Genomic DNA, 18134 nt, shown 5'->3' with positions numbered 1-18134 from the left:
AGAAAGGGAGGTGCATCGGAGCAATGCATACCTGGAGGGCATTCATTCGGGTCAGGCTGCCCATCAACGATCGTTCAATGCTCTGGCCTCAGCACTGACGGCAGCCATTGTCCCTGTTTCCAGCCTCCCTCTTCTAACTGCCTCCACCCAGTCCCAGTCTCCTGTTCCTCAGCCTATCCCATCCACACCATCAGACCAGCCTGCACACACCTCAACACCCAAGGGCAGCTCATCCAGACATAAGCACCACAGATCCCACAAGCATTCACCCAAGCAACATCCAGATGCAGACATGGCAACAGTCACTACCACCTCTGTGTCCCCCTCCTCCTCGTCTCCCTCCTCCCTCCCTGTGACGTCTCCACTCACACCTGCATGCACACCACCATCAGCCAGTACTTCCATCACCAGCACACCCTCCAGTACAGTCCGCACACGTGCAGTCACCACCCCCACTGCCATTTACACGTCCCCTCTGTCCTCTCCCACTGTGTCTGTCACCCCCTCTTCCAAAACACACAAACGCAGGCAGCCACCCACCCAACAGCCATCCACCTCACGACAGCATACGTCACAAGCACCTGCACCCAAAGACAGCACACCTGACTCTCCTACAACCACATCCTCTTCCTCCACTCCCATTACCACTACACCTACCCGTCCCTGTCTTTCCAAATTGATTTTCCTTTCCAACCTTGACCTCTTTCCAACCACTGACCCACCCCCTCCATCTGGTAAGAGTCCTAAGAGCACCTCAGCCACCACCAGCCCTGCATCGAGGGCGAACATTGTGCACGGGTATTGGAGTCCACCTTTTCCCAGTGTAGATACATCGGCCAGCAGCATGGGGACAGCCAGCCCACCCCCTGGGAAGAGAACCCGAAAGACAAAGGGCCGGCGCGAGAAGGCTGACACGGCTGCCACCAAGGAGCGTAGTCGTGGGCCGTCACCTGCCACAACATCAAGGGGAGGCAAGGGCCAGAGAGCCTCATCGAAGGAGGGCAAGGGCAGCAGGGCGGAGAAGTCAGCCAGCAGGTGCGCGGACCAGGAGGGCCCCACCAGCCCCATACCGGGTGTGACGGAGGACACCCACGGGCCCAGGACTCCATCACAGGAGCCCTTGAAAGACAGGACAAGCACCGCTGAACAGGGCCCCGCCGTGAAGACAGGAACTGCTGAACAGGGCCCGCCGTGAAGACAGGCACCGCTGAACAGGGCCCCGCCGTGAAGAAAGGCACCGCTAAACAGGGCCCCACCGTGAAGAAAGGCACCGCTGAACAGGGCCCCGCCGTGAAGACAGGCACCGCTGAACAGGGCCCCACCGTGAAGACAGGCACCGCTGAACAGGGCCCCGCCGTGAAGAAAGGCACCGCTGAACAGGGCCCCGCCGTGAAGACAGGCACCGCTGAACAGGGCCCTTCCTGTCAAGCACCGCTCCGCTGGGCCCTTCCTGTCAAGCACCGCTCCGCTGGGCCCCACCGTCTCAAGCACCGCTTCGCTGGGCCCTTCCTGTCAAGCACCGCTCCGCTGGGCACCGCCGTCTCAAGCACCGCTCCGTTGGGCCCTTCCTGTCAAGCACCGCTCCGCTGGGCCCTTCCTGTCACTCACCGCTCCGCTGGGCCCTTCCTGTCAAGCACCGCTTCGCTGGGCACCGCCGTCTCAAGCACCGCTCCGCTGGGCCCCGCCGTCTCAAGCACCGCTCCGCTGGGCCCTTCCTGTCAAGCACCGCTCCGCTGGGCCCTTCCTGTCAAGCACCGCTCCGCTGGGCCCTTCCTGTCAAGCACCGCTCCGCTGGGCCTCGCCGTCTCAAGCACCGCTCCGCTGGGCCCTTCCTGTCAAGCACAGCTCCGCTGGGCCCCGCCGTCTCAAGCACCGCTCCGCTGGGCCCCGCCGTCTCAAGCACCGCTCCGCTGGGCCCTTCCTGTCAAGCACCGCTCCGCTGGGCCCTTCCTGTCAAGCACCGCTCCGCTGGGCCCCGCCATCTCAAGCACCGCTCTGCTGGGCCATTCCTGTCAAGCACCGCTCCGCTGGGCCCCGCCGTCTCAAGCACCGCTCCGCTGGGCCCCGCCGTCTCAAGCACCGCTCCGCTGGGCCCCGCCATCTCAAGCACCGCTCCGCTGGGCCCTTCCTGTCAAGCACCGCTCCGCTGGGCCCTTCCTGTCAAGCACCGCTCCGCTGGGCCCTTCCTGTCAAGCACCGCTCCGCTGGGCCCCGCCGTCTCAAGCACCGCTCCGCTGGGCCCTTCCTGTCAAGCACCGCTCCGCTGGGCCCCGCCGTCTCAAGCACCGTTCTGCTGGGCCCCGCCGTCTCAAGCACCGCTCCGCTGGGCCCCGCCGTCTCAAGCACCGCTCCGCTGGGCCCTTCCTGTCAAGCACCGCTCCGCTGGGCCCTTCCTGTCAAGCACCGCTCCGCTGGGCCCCGCCGTCTCAAGCACCGCTCCGCTGGGCCCTTCCTGTCAAGCACCGCTGGCCCATTGACAGTGCCGGTTCTGTGTGGAGCTGGTGTTCACGCTGCACTCTGGGCACCCTGCCTCCTCCAATACCAGTGGAGTCGGGTATCCATCCGATGGACTGTGGCTTTGCACTCCCCAAGATGGGACAGTGGGCAAACCACCCACTGTATAGACTTGTGAGACTGTGGCTTTGCACTCCCCAAGATGGCACAGTGGGCAATCCACCCACTGTAGAGACTTGTGAGACTGTGGCTTTGCACTCCCCAGGATGGTACAGTGGGCATGGAGGCCCCTCTGGATCTGGCGTCGTGGACTCATGTGGCTGAGGTGCCCCCCCTTCCCTTCCCCCTGAGGTGCCTGTAGTTTTCTCATCTGATGCCCCAGCAGTGTTCTCTCCAACGGAATCTGGTCTCCTGTGTGGGCTTTGCCCATGTGTTTGTGGACATTGGCCCACGGACTGTGGAACTTTGATAAACTGAGCAGGACTTATTGACTATGTATATAACTTTCGCACTGTTCATATTTTTAATTTTTATATTTCATATAGATAATTTTCCATGACTTCAATGAACCTATTTTATACATAAATTTAAATTATCATTTTTATTTTGTCTTTGCATTTTTCCGGGGGGTTTAGGGGGTGTCACTCTGAGTTGTTGCTCTGCATTGGTGTGTAGATAGTTGGGGGGGGTGGGTAGGTGGGTGTGTAGCGTATGTGTGTGCCCGTAACCTTTTCTCGCCCCCCCCCCCTGTGTCGTAGGTGCAGTACTCACCGTTGTCGTCTGCGCCGGCGTTCGTACTCGTGGTAGATAAGCAGGTAGACAATAGCTGGTAGGATGTTAAATTCGGGTTCCATGCTGTCCTCCGTCCTCGTGGAGTGTGTAGAGGTAAGCGTTTTCCCGTTCGTAGTCTGTTTCCGCCGTGTTTTTATCGGCGGGGCTCCCGCCCCGGAAAAGGTGGTGGATTGGTGAGTTGTGATAGGGTGGGCGGTACATTGTCTGCTGCCTGCCTGTTGGCGGTGACCGCCACGCTGTTTGTCTGTCCCGCCGTGGCGGTCGGAGTGTTAAAGTGGCGGGCTGTGTTGGCGGTTCCCGCCAGGGTCAGAATTCATTTTTTTTTACCGCCTGCCTGTTGGCGGGTTGGCCACCGCTTTATCACCGACCGCCAGGGTTGGAATCACCCCCTAAATCTCTTTTATAGATGACGATCTCGCATTTCTATTGGCACGAAATTAGATGGCAGTATTTTCCAGACAAAAATAAATAATATTGCATCTATCTAGCACACAGTTTTAACCTGGGAAATATCTTATTAAGGTTTAGAAATCAGTGGTAATAATAAAAAGTACATTCACTCTTGTGACCACGTATCCTCATGTTTGCATGTGGTTAGCACCTTAGCCAGTTCTCAAATTGCCTGTTTCAGTCAGCTCTTTTTCCAGCGCGTCCAAGGATGCCTTGGTGAGCAGCAGCTGTATTTATTTTCAGTTTTGTCTAAATGATTTATTTTACCTATATTGTCATTGCCCTCTTTCTTTGCAGTACAGTTAGATTTGTCCCTCTTTTAGAAATGAATGCACGTCTCTTATCCATTCGGCTTCCCTTTTGACTGTTCTGTGCCGTGGCCCCCGGAGATTCATTGGGGCAAGAAAGAGAGGCCTACTTTCAAAAAACGGTTCACTGACGTATTTGGGGAGGTTTCTGACGTAAGGACCCCCATTCTATTAGTATGAATGCTAGAGAATGTCATAACCCTTCAAGATTCCAATAACAAGGTTTTGCTACTGGCTTTGGGGGTAGGCAATAATTTGGTATTCTCTACATTGGGGGCATATTTACGAGTCCTTTTGAGTCGCTCTTGCACCACGCAACGTAGTGCAAGAGCGACACAACTTAAAAATGAGATTGAGTGGCCCTTAGTGGCTTTATAAATCTCAAAGAATGCAATGCAGAGCAAATCGCTGCATTGGATTATTCTGTGCTAGGGAGGCATTTCCATGGGTGTTTCCATGCATGCAACAGCCATGGCTTTTGACTCATCCCAGATTTACCAGAAATGGTAGACCTGGAAATGTGCAAACAACCTACGCCTTCCCAGGTGTGTTGTAACGTGGAGAAATATTTTTATTTCTCTTCGTTTTTCCTCTTTCTATGTTAACTCTATTCTGCAGCATATACGGAATGAGGAAAAAGCCTCAGGGGAGTGTATTTGTGCAGTAAGGTGCCCCTTTCTAAACAAACACAACCCTTGCACCATAATTTAAGGGTGCCTGCTTTGCCACTAGACTGCCATGAGGGTGCCAGTGCAGGGGAAAAGACATGAATAAGCTTTATTTACTTAAATATGACACATTCCTCCCCTTTCCCTGTAACACAGCGCAGTACAGCACAGTGACTTTCTGTGCTGCACTGCGCAACAAGCTAATATGCCCCTAAGTATATAGGAGCAGCCAAAGAAGTCTCACAATATTAAGGACTCAGGCCAGAGGAGCAGGGAGAGTTCTTTCAAATAGAGACAAATCATTGTTCTTTATGTTTTAATTCCTATTTCTTCCTAGACCCTACTGGGCTTTGGATGGGTGCCAGGATGGGCACATTCTTGAAGAGGAGATGAATTTAGAAGGACGGAAGGGCGCACAGCTTTAGAATACCTTAGGGCGGATGTACAAAGCATTTTTAAAGTCGCAAATGGCCCAATTCTGAAAATCAGGCTGTTTGCAACTGCAAAAATGCTTTTTCAGAGTACAAAGCCCAAATTGCAATTCAGTACTTGGAAGGGGTGTGGTGAGGGCAGTCCTTCCTAATACGGAATCAGAATGGCATGTACAAATGTTTTGCGACTAAAATGCGGTTGCAAAACATTCACACTTTACCACCAACTCAAAATTTGTGGTAACCTATTCGCAAAGGGGAAAGGGTCCCCAAGGAACCCCTTCCCCTTTGAGAATGGTTCGGAAAATATTTTTAAGAGTAAGCAGTGGTCCCAGGGACCAATGCCTACTCTTAAAAAATGAAACTTCAAAGCTTAATTTTTCTTGTTAAACGCATCCCGTTTTCCTTTAAGGAAAACAGCTGCATTAAAAAAAAAAAAGCTTGCTTTATAGTGACCTGCTAACCCTGTGATGGCTACAGTTCCTAATGGGTTGTAATTTGTGACCTACCTCATTAATATTCGTGGGGTAGGTCTATTTGCGACCCACTACGTAGCAAAAATGAAGCTTAATAGAGTTTCATACTTTTGCAATAGCGATTTCTTAATTGTGATTTGCAGGGAATCACAATTTGGAAATCGCTATTTCAAATCTTCATACATGTAATCCTTAGGGCAGCATGGTGAGTAACAAGCCCCCATAAAACTAAATGAACCACCGTGTAGCAAAAACATAAGAAAATAAAATGACTAAATTGAACCTCATAATCCTTCCACTGTATGTTGTTATATCATGGTACGTTAAATTTATTTGCTCAGTGTTCTATCACACAAGTGTCTAGCACTAAAGAACAACATGTTGAGAGTGGTGTGAATTAATAGCTATGCTTCTATGTCTCCAGTGAAAACAAACAGGTCCTTAAAGTCTTTTGGAAGGGTTCTTGAATACAGCAGTTGAGACAGGGTTGCCATCTGGCTTTTTTGCCTCCATGACCATTAATTTAATATCCTAGACTGTACAGGATTCATCTAAAGCTGGTAATTTTTCCACATATCAGTACATACTTGAAACAGTAAATCTAATAATAAAATACTTTTTACTTTAAAATGTGTTCAGTGGCTGCCTTTATTATCCCTGACCGACAGTTAAAGAAAACAAAGACAGACCATGATTGCGGAGGCTTCCATATGAAGTTCTATTTAAATATTATATCCAAGCCCATGCAAAATCTTAAAACGTGAACAAAGGCCGGTGTTCATCTCTGGAAAAAACAGAATGCCTAAGTTCATCCTCCAAACTGTCATCTGTCTGCTCTAACTAGCCCATATTTTGGGATTCAGTAGAGCAGCACAGAATGTGCTTGAAGTGATAAAATTAAATTTGTAAGTCAAGAAGACAGGGCCAAAAGTAGCAAGCATGGTGAACCATGTGTAAGATTTTGAATTGCATCATTAGGCAGTTGACAGATCTGATTACTGGCATGATATAGTAATTATTTTACTGTCAACCTAGCTATCAGGTGAAGCATTATGATTAATTTTAACAATTTGATTAGTTTTGTATCAATATTATTGTGTCACTGTATCACCAAAACTTCCAAAACACAATTTAGAGTTAGAAAATAAAATTTCTGATTTAAATATACTTGACATGCTAAACAGTATTACCTGCTTGACAGCAATTATTTTACATCCAATATATTTGTAAATGTCAAGTTCCAGCAGTTATATGTGTAGATTTAAGTCAAAGAACAGAAATTAATAGTCCACTAATACAATGAAGTGTAACTTTGTTTTTCTGCTTCTAACTGGTTTCCATCCACTTTAACCCTAGGTTTTACAATTGTCACTGGAAATCAATCTCTAACTATTTTTAAATTCATCAAAATGCTTAATTTACCAATATCTTCTTCGAGCTTGCACTATTTTCCTTTAATTTAGGGTAGAAAACGACTATCTATACATATCTCAGAGAAGAGGACATGAGAAATTGTTCCACAGTAACCTTTACACTGTCTTTCTACCATTATCCTACTGTGCCAGGCATCCATAATCAAAAGGAGAAAGAAATGCACAAATGATCTCCTGTCTGCAGAATTAAGAGAAGACTCTGTGAAGGGTTGAACCTTTTATGCTCGTAGAAACTGCACTGCTTTGATTAATGCCTTTTTTATCCACACACATTTCCTTAGACTGTGGGCCAACATTGTTTTAATTCTATTGATGGATACTTTGCTTTCCCATGCCTCGAGACATGCAGCCAGTTCACTTAGAGAGCCCAGAGACAGCTCTGATCTAGAGACACCTCTTGGGACACGCATCCTGTTTACTATTAAGATGTGTTAATCAGAACCTGAAGAAAATCAGAATGACACATAATAGCTCCTAGCAAACCTAGTCCTACAACTAGTTTCTAACCTCACTCCATATTTAATAGATGTGCATTTAATTGATTTGCCTAAAGGCTTTCCCTCTCATCAATCATCTTTTGGACTGAGCCCAAGGAATTGAACCACGGTCGAAAGGTTTTTAGCTGGTCACTGGTTTATCAGCTTGCACAAAGCACAAGCTGAAACCCTACCATAGTTAAAGCACTGCAATCCATTCGAACTGTGAGGAAACTAATTGTGGGCACCATAAATGATTGCCATGACAATGACTCATCCAGAAGTACACAAAGTGGCAGGAAACGGATGGCCTTCGCCCAAAAGACGTATTTTAAATTTTGGTTTACATCAAGATGATTATTAGAATAGTATGTAGATTTCGTTGCAGAATGTAGGCATTATGGTCTAAGATTATCTGATCTGCAAAGAAGATGGCATTTATATACATTACCCCAATTTGGAGGGTCGATCCCGGAATTCCTCCAAAAGCTTTGAATCTATAGCCAGAAAATGAATGGTGTGCCAAACAGCCCTGTTTAACACAATTAGCTTAGATAACTGGCCTTGATGGGAGCTCCTGATATAGATTGAGCTCATGGACTGATTTATAATCCTGTAATAATGTGCATAATACAAGATGGTGCTCCACACATTACTTCATAATCTTTGCCTATTGACCTTATCAAAAGTTACTGAAAAATAAAAAATCCATAATGCATTCTGCATCTACTGGATGTGAGCACTAGACCACTATAGAAACACAGGGTCAATGTGCATCCAGTAATCCAATTTGGTGCCACAACATTCTGACCCTTAGAGTGCTATAACCAACCTGCAAACAACCACAGCTCGTCTGGAGACACTTTCAGTCTAAATAATTCATAAAACCCCGACTTGTGTATATCCAACCCAGAGTGTCATTGTTCCCTCAGAGGCTGACAACTTTCTATTAGACATCCCAGCTATTCCTTCAAAACCCCATGAGAGACCCTTGGCATGCTCTGAGACATAACCTCAGCCTGGCTGAACAAATCAAATCTTTGGCCTGCCTTGGGGCACCCCATGTCACTCTGAAAGACCTAAAGCCAACCCTGAAAATCCTCGAACTAGCCATCAGTGATCATCTGTAACAATTTACTTAACCTTAGACATCTAAAGGCTCAGTCATCCTTCAAACACCCATTTTGATCATTAGGTACCTCAGCCAGGCGGGATCTAATGAGACATAGATGATTATTAGATCCCACCAGATATCCTCCAGCTTGCCACCAGCCCTTCTAGGACAATGAACTAGCCACTAGTCACCTTCACTCTTCTTTAAGACACACCCAAACCTTCAGCAGGCTGTTAACTTGCCCCTGAGCACCTCAATTGGCGCCTAAGGTACGCCCAGCTGTCCCTCAGCCCGCTTTCAGACACTATCATCTTGTATTTAAACAACCAAGTGTGCTCTCAGAGACCCTTGAGGTTCCCACAGACATATACACTGTGCCCTTAAATACACTCAGCTGGTCCTTGAACACTGCCAGTAGGCCCTAGATTTCATTGGCATTCATGTCCACACAGAGCAACAGTATGCCAACAAGAGATCCTGGATCTGTCTTCAGTCACCCAAGCTGGTCCTAAAATTCCCCTAGAGAACCTTGGAGGCCCTTAGAGTGCCCTCAGTGTGGCGATACTCTGAGTAGACCTTCAAATGACCCTTGTTTTTCACCCTCAGCTGGACCTCAGCACTATCCTCGAGTCACAATTAGCAGCTCTGTAGGGTGTAGCATCCAGCCTTGAGACACCCTCTCAGTCTTTGATCTCCAGCTAAGCTGGCCCTTTTGCACCCTCAGAGATCTGGTCCTCCACTCAGTGACCCTGGCAGGTTGCTCCCACCTCCACTTCCTCTGTGGCTACTCCCCTGCAGTGGATAGATCCAAACGTATCTCAGCCAGACACCAACAACAGAAATTAGAGTTCTCACCATCAGACATGGCCACACAGTTGCATCCTGCGCTAAATAACATTTTCAGAAAGGGCTGAACAAGTTTGAAAGGTGAAGTGAATAAGTAAAGGGTTTATTTAATAGATGAGTCACCTCTGCAAACAGCAGGTTCTGGCAAACTATTCCAGTAGGTATATAATAGATAACAATTTTCCACAACTCTGAGCAACAACAGCAAAGTGACCTTTCCAGAATGATTGGAAGTCTGAGGAGGAGGGCTGGGGAAAAGTGATCATTGGTGCAGAAGATAGGTGAAAAGAGATATCTTCCAGTTCAGTGTTGATGCAGATTTTGTTGCTGCTAAGGAAGTTAGACAGACCTTTTCACAGAAGGAGTAATTGATATTTTTAGGGAGGATGGGGAATTTAGAGCTAGTACATACCACAAAAAGAGAGCTCACTAAAACACTTGTTGCTGTCCGAAATTCTAAACTGCTTCTAGTCCCCTGCGATTTTTGCTCATGTTCCTTAGGTGTTCCATGTTTGGGGGATGTACTGCAGTAATGAAGGGAAGCAGGTGTTAGGTAGGCTAGATGGTGCTGTAAGAGGTATTAGGGATACCTCAAGCGAGTCCCGTGAACTTGCCAAAGGCCACATGTGGTAGAGGGCCAATGTACTCTACTGGCACATCCTAGCAGATCTTAATTGGAATTGCATTTATACAGCTCTTACTACCCCACACTACTCCAGAACCCAAAGGTGGATTAGTAGAGGGAAATATACAAGTGCAGTGGTTAAAGACATCCCGATCTTTCATTAACAACATTTAGTTCATCACATCGCCCTCCATAATAGTATTGTATTTCTCACGTATGTGTCCATGGCCACCCTATTAGTGGCATCACCTAAGGTGGAACCAACAGTTCTAGGGGATTCCACGCCCTGGGCAGGTCTGTGTCCCTGGATCAGAATCCACATCTAGCAGCATGTCCGCAATCATCCACCATGTTTGATATCCTCTTTGTAGTGTCTTGCTTAATTTAGAACGGAACCTTTCTGGTTTCTCAAGGACTCTGTATCAGTGTATGACATAATCGCTATAATGGACTGTATGAGAGTTTGCTTTAGAATGTTGGAGTTCACAGATACACGCAGAGGAATAAAGTCATGTGATTTATAGCTCCATGTGAGGTATAGTCATTAAGCGGGTACCAGGCTGGGGGAAGACTCAACACTCTTGTCATCCTTTTGGACTATTGCAAGACGGAGCTTCCCAGCCACCACCATTCATTCCCTGACGTCCCAGACCACTGTGATAGACGGGGTCCTCCTAAGTTTGAACAATGTATCATGATTCTGCACTTTGCTACCAGTAATACCAGTGACACAAATCTATCTCTAATTTTCCATTTTTATATGTAGGATGTAACCCAGGCACACAGTGTTTCAGGGAGTACTCCACTCTCAACCCTTGGATCATAGCTAAAGATTCATTGATCTTACCCCAATATTGTGGTAAGACCATAGCATGTGTAGCAGATCCACTGCTGGCTGCCTACATTGCGGCCATTCCCCTGTATGTATCTGGTAAAGTTTAATAAGCGCAACAGGAGTAAAATAAGCTTTATGCAAAATCCTGACCTTATCACCTGGAACCGGGCATTACCATAATCTTATGGTAACCCTGTACTCTATCCCATTTGGAGTCAGTAAAGGCGACCCTCATATCATATTCTGCTCTCATTTAGCCCTCACCACCAGTGGGAAGTGCACCTTGTCCTGGATCAGGGCGCTATGTATTTGGGAAACATTCCTACCTCTCGTATGTAGGTCCCTCTTAGCATGTATCATGTGCAACTCAGGTGGGCACCCTGGAAAAGGAGCCATCTGTTACTGGGTGTCTTCCAACTGTGGGTCACCCAATTGAAATCCCTTTCCCAGATCATGAGGGTTCCCCGGCCACGGCAGAACTACCTCCTGCAGTTTAGGCACACAAGGGGATTGTCAGTATTAGGTCCATAGACACTGAGAAAGCACCCAGGCATTCCATCAAGCTCCTTTGTCACCAGGAGATACTGACGTTCTGGGTCTTTTATTACCTCCTGATCTACAAAGAGCACCCTCCTATCCACTCAAATGTACACCCCTACCATAGGAAGAATAAACTGCAGAGAATAATTGTCCCCTCCACTTAGCAGCCAGTTCAGTGCCTTCTTGAAGTGTTAAAAGTGTCTCCTGAAGAAAGTCCATACCCACCAGCTGCAAACTAAGGGCAGAGAAAATTCTGTGGCGCTTTGTAAAATCGTTTAAACCTCTTACATTCCAGGTAGGAAAGGTAAGTAGACAGTAAAAAAAAGTATCAGAATGGGTTTTTCGATGAGTTAGAGAGTGGGGATGGAGGATATATTAATAGAGGTATAGGATGATGGGAAGACAGAGCAAAGCTCATGGAAGAGAGTTGTTTTGTTTTTTTCTTTCTCTTGTACAGTAGGATAAGGCACCAAAATCTTTTCCTCGTGTATCTCAGAGATGCTGGAGAGGATCGGGGAAGTTGATCACCAGTGATCTATCGAACAGTGATATCTCTTTGTGTCCACTCTGCGCCACGATGACCTTGGCATCTAAGGAGTGTAACTGTGGCAGTGCCTGCAGCTCTTTAACATCTCTATCCATGGCATGTGTTGCAGCACTTCAAGCCTTATGGTTTCTATAGGCTAAGAGTGACCTAGGAGACATGCTGTGTGGGCCGATTGACATTTGGACTCTGGTGAAGATGATCACGCCCTTGATCCAAACATAAACATCAATCATCAATAATTAACAATAGCAACAGTATAAGTTCAAATGGAGTCAGTGAAACCGTGCACCGTGACCCATTTGGCCACAAATAACCAGTTAGGATATTTATTTCCCTATATCAACAATGCTAAGATCACGTAAATCAATCTCAAAACCACATAGTAAAAATATGGGAATAAAACAGGCTGACTGAGGCGTCTAAAGAATCTTAACTTGATTAGAGCATTAATAATGAGACTTTCAATGGCAACAGTACAAATCAATAGCAAGAGTAATTGCGCAATGGAGATAACATACATTGAATCAGCAATTTGAATGAAGGCAGGTCGTTTGTTAAACAGATGAGAAGAGGAAACACTTCACTAACTCCAGATTAGGATTAGCATGTTGAGCTGCACGCAGAAGTTTTAGTAACATTAATTTGGAAAACATCTAGCTAGGGCTCAATCAAAAAGCAGCAGTTGGTACCTAGAAACAAAAGCAAAAGTCAAACATCAAACATTTCAGCATATACCTGTCCTTAAGGATCAGCAAGTGGCATTAGTCTTCATCAGGGCGTCATCAGCATCAGGACAGAGATGGGAGGGGAAACAGTTCAGAATCAGGGGTCTATGTTATCTGAACCATCAAGTTAATGTCTAGGACAAATCAGAAAAGCGCTAAAGTAAGCACCAGCATCATCTGTATGGAGCATAAGAAACAGACTTGAATAGTGAAATACCAGAGCGTCAGGCTGACAAGTGTCAAAGTGACAGAATGTCAGAATGACAGGACTTCGTAGAGAATGGCATCAGAATAAAAGCTTTGGAAATAATGGCTGAGAACTCGAAGAGTAATGCGGGTAAGTTAAAGTTGTCCCACGTTGTCATTGGTCAGCGGCATCTTGTGATAACATTAATCCAATATGTTTTACTTCACAAATCTAGGATATAACTAAACAGTCTTTCACATGTCGATGATTGGTTGTTCTCCATTTGCTTAAATCAGTCCATACAATAAGAATCAATTTGTAGATCCTTCTGTTCTTCGTCAGTAGGCCCATTGTTAGTTCCTGGGAAAGTTGCTTTCCCATGCGCTGCAAGTTAGTATTTGTAACAATTCAAGAACATGCAGAGTTTACACACATTTCCTCGAGAGAAATACCATTTTGTTAATACAGCTCCAGACAAGTTCTACATTAAACAAAGCAGTGATTATTCAATAAGCAAGAGATCATTTTACTGACATTGCATTTTCAGTAATTTTGGCAGATATTTCAGCCTCGGCCTCACAAACTTGAGGCCTAAAGTTAGCATAAGCAGGTTTCATAAAGTTAGCTATAAGTATGACAGATTACTGCATTTTGGCATTTAAATAATCTCTTAAAACATTTTAATACATTATTAATAGTCAACTTCTTACATAATGGTGGCCAATCAAGTAGGCACATTTTCGTATTACATGTTATTTTCTATGTTAATACATTTTCTATATAAATAAATGCGGAAAGTCATGAAATAATTATTAGTGTTAATCCCTCCTCTGATGACTAAATATGTCACCACACTTACACTTCAAATACATTCATTTATTTTTTTAGTATGCAAGTTTCAAAATTTTGTTTCTTCCACACTTTCTTTTGTTTTCTTTCCCCTTCTACTTTCCCTAAATACATTTTCTATTCTAATTTCCTCCCCCCTCTGATTCGATTTCAATCTTTTTGCTTTAATCACAATCAATAATTTTGGTATTCCCCAAATTCTAATTAAACACATAATGATAATTAAGATTGCCTGTAATATTTTCCATATAATCCCTTTACCCAGGTTGCCAAGCAAATTTCCCACAGAAGCAATTCCCCTGCAAACATTTTCCACCTACCAGGTTCAGTTAGTTATTTTAACTCATCTTTATCTTTGGTTGGATTGTTAATAAAGCATCTAATTGCTTTGCTGTTATCTAGTATATATAAACAACAACAATGTTGCAGACTAAGCAATTTACAAACTCTGACCTCTTTTGCTAAAAGAATGTCTCACGCAAGGCAGTTCTGAAGAGACATAGCTCTTACCACAGCCAATTCAGTGTCCACGAGGACAATGGCTCCTGAAAAATCTGTCAGCATGTTATCATCAGCATGTTGTAGACAACTTTCTAATTTTAATTGAATTCAGAACAACTCCCACTGAAGGAATTATTACTCCAAATATGTCTCAAACAATGCCAGAGGCTGATTCGTGTTTTTGTCTTTTAGGTAGTTTGTTTATGTCATCCAGTTGGTACATTTTAGGAAAAAACTATTCCAAGTAACATGTGCCATACCATCCTTTAGGAAAACTGTAATAAGCATTCTGTCCACAAATGTAGTGAACTCCGGGTACTGCAGTATCCTGCCCATTTAACAAGAATGTCCATTTTCTCTGAAACAAAAACACATGCCTGCATTCACTCGTTCCCACAAATATTCTATCTACAGAAGATTTAGGCCTTTATATACAAAGCTTTCCTAAGTGTATTGCGTCTAAAGCTAATTTTCCTTGCTTCGTTATGTCAGTAAATGCATAATCATTTCCAGATTTTCTTGGAACTAATCCCTTATCCATTTTTGCCTTTTTTGCCCTTCTTCTATCCACTGTGTGATCTAAAAAGCTCTTTTCTACGGGAGTGAGTAAGCATGTCAGGTTATTGCGGTGGCCAAATGCAGTCCCAAAGGTTAATGTAGGTTCAAAGAATCCTCTCACTAATTCTGTGTTATTATCTTTAGCTATTCTACTGAAGTACTTAATTATAGGGATAAAAGAAAACACAAGATCAGAATAGAAATACTGAATGTACTCCTGGTTATAAAATCTCGTTAATAGTAAACTACAACTTATACCATAGGTGAGGAGTAAACTGTGATAGGTCACTCCTTCCTCACAGAGGCAGGAATATGTGTGCGAACATAACAATTTTTCACATCCATTATCTCAACATACTCATTTAGCAAGCAATAGAAAACATTTGAAGAAAGTTCTTCATGCAGATCATTTGTGTGTAAGTATTTCTCGTCCAACCTAAACATATTCTCCGTAGTAAGCACAGTATATGTCTCTACAGCTGAGGGATGGTTGGCCTCACTCTTGTCATAAACAATCACACCAATAATCAATACCAGACATAATATCACGCATACTGTGGCCACACCAGTATCTATGTATTTACAGCACCTATTCTTTCTACCCTGCTGGTTGTGGTTACTCATGATCTGTATAGAATCAGAAAGTAGAAGCAAAGAAAAAAGGTACAGCTGCACAACAAAAAAAATAACATTTCAAAAGGAAAATTTCAGCACTTATTTACAGCTTTCAAATGGTTTCCAGGATCCTTTTGTCAAAATCGGTTAGCAGCTTGTTATATCAGGTAGCGGCTTGTCAAATAAGGTTTTCAAAGTCTTTTTCAGTTAAAGTGCAATAGTCTCTTTTCTTTATCTCTTAAGGGCTTAGAATTTTTAACAGTTCAAGTTCATTGATTCTATTCAGGTGCCAAAATATTGAAATGGATTGTCTCGGTCAAAACAAAAATTCAAAAATTCTTCTTGCCATTTGTTGGTAGTCACATAGATCCATTCAGGACCTGAGTACCCTCGATTTGCGATTCTTTTTCTCTTCAGTTTTCGATCACCACTCAATTCTCCATCACTCAGATCTTCTTTTCTGGTGGTGTTGACTTCTTCTTGGATTGGTGTTACTGAGATTGCGTCCTTCGCCTTTGTCTGTTCTTCTGGCCACTTGTCTCCTCTCAATGGCTTTCTTGTCAGCACTCTTTTCAGTATTGGACATGAGTTATCTTCTTTTGACGTTCCTGCAAACGGCCCAGGAGGAGTCAAATCTATTTGGCTTTAATCTGCCTCAACTCCTTTCCCACTGGGGTCAGTCGCTTGTTCTGTCAGGCTGTCAAGACTGTCTGCTTCTGAGCGAGCCCTCCTCTGATCGGCCTCTCTCATTCTTTCAGCTGAAGTGGGCTCATTGTCTTTCTCATGACTCTCTTCCACCTTGTCACTCACAGGATTAGGTATGCTGGCTGTGGGGTGCTCTGGCACGGTCTCCAGTTCTCCTTCTCTTCTTCCCTGCCCTCAAGGGTGTTTGGATGTTGCTGGTAATCTCAACAACTCTTCTTCTTGCTCTGTAGGATCGGGTACTTTCTGAGTGTGACTGGCATGGACCCAGTTTGGAAGTCCAGCATACTTCAGATCTGGGGTACTGACTAATACCACCTGGTAAGGGCTTTTCCAATGAGGCTCCAAACGCACCTTTCACACATGCTTCTGGATCACAACCGAGTCGCTGCTCTCAGGTTGTGTCCTTGGTCTGGAGACGGTTGTAGTGTGGTGACATCCACCTGATGAGAGAAAGAACGAACCACATCAACCAGGCCTCTGCAGTACTCCAATACCATATCATCTGTAATGTTCACAAGAGCATTTGCAGGGACAGCTAGCAACCTCATGGCTCTTTCCATGAGGATCTCGTGTGGCGACAGTCCTGTTTTCTTGTTGGGTGTACTTCTCATTGACATCAGACCTAACGGTAGTGCATCAGGCCATTCCAAGTTCATGGATGCAAACATCTTTGCCATTCTGGATTTCAGAGTACCATTAATTTGTTCTACAAGTCCTGAGGCTTCTGGGCGGTAACTACGGTGCAGCTTCTGTTCAATATTTAAAGTTGAGCATAGAAGTTTGATCAATTCATTGTTGAAGTGACTTCCCCTATCTGATTCTAAAGAGACCAGAAAACCAAACCGTGGTATTAACTCCCTAAGTAGTAAGTTGGCTACTGTAAGACTGTCATTTCTTCGTGTGGGATAGGCTTTAATCCAGTGACTAAAGATACACACAATCAACAGCACATATTGCAATCCTCTATATACAGGCATCTCAATAAAATCCATTTACATTCTGCTAAACAAAACTCCTGCTTTTCCAATATGGCCCACGTTGACCACAGTTCCTCTTCCCATGTTCATCTGCTGGCAGATGACACATCTGTGACAAATTGCTTCGGCAACCTGTCTAAATTTTGTATTAAACCAAAACTGCTTAAAAGTCCTGATCATCGCATCCTTCCCCACATGTGTTTGACGATGATAGTATCTAGCCATTTCAGTCAACAACCTATTCGGCAGAACCACTTTTCCCTCTCTTGAAATCCAGACATCAACTTCCCTTTGCATGCATTTCATTTTTAACCACTCCTTCCGCTCATCTTTTGGCACTTTGGGGGTCATTACAACCCTGGCGGTCGGTGTTAAAGCGGCAGTAAAACCACCAACAGGCTGGCGGTAAAAAAAATGGAATCACGACCGTGGCGGAAACCGCCAACATAGACAGCCACTTTAACACTCAGACCGCCACCGCGGTACAAACAAACACCGAGGCGATAACCGCCAACAGACAGGCGGAAGACAAGGTTCCGCCCACTGTATTACAACAGTCCAATCTGCCAACTTTTCCGGGGCAGATTCACCGCAAACAAAAACACGGCGGAAACAGGACTTGGAAGGGAAAACGCTCACCTCCACACACCCCACGAGGAACCAGGACACCATGGAACCCGAGCTCCAGATACTCCCAGCCTTTATTTTCCTGCTCCTCTACCAGGAACCACAAAGACGGCGGCGAAGACCACGGTGAGTACTGCACCTACGACACAGGGGAGGGAGAAGGGAAAAAAGAGTGACACACACACGCAACACTCCCACCCCCACCCTCACCCACTACAACACACACACACAAGTACATGTTGATACATTACATTAACAACCCCCAACCCCTCCTGGAAGAATGCAAGGACAAAAGGAAATGAGTCGAACGTTTGTAATCTATTCAAATACAGTATTAAAAAATACATATATATATATATATATATATATATATATATACACTATAAACAAATATA

General features: G+C 45.0%; 1 protein-coding gene across 3 annotated transcripts in view; it reads left to right on the top strand.

Annotated features, from left to right (window-relative positions):
• The window catches only part of C7H17orf58 (chromosome 7 C17orf58 homolog), a 201490-nt gene that overhangs the window by 122925 nt on the left and 60431 nt on the right, over positions 1-18134 (top strand). The gene's annotated exons all lie outside the window — the stretch shown is intronic.

Source organism: Pleurodeles waltl, chromosome 7 (assembly GCF_031143425.1).
Source record: "Pleurodeles waltl isolate 20211129_DDA chromosome 7, aPleWal1.hap1.20221129, whole genome shotgun sequence".
In the NCBI taxonomy this organism is placed as follows: Eukaryota; Metazoa; Chordata; class Amphibia; order Caudata; family Salamandridae; genus Pleurodeles; species Pleurodeles waltl.
Note: the sequence above shows the minus strand (reverse complement) of the source record. Positions and strands in the feature narration are given on the sequence as shown.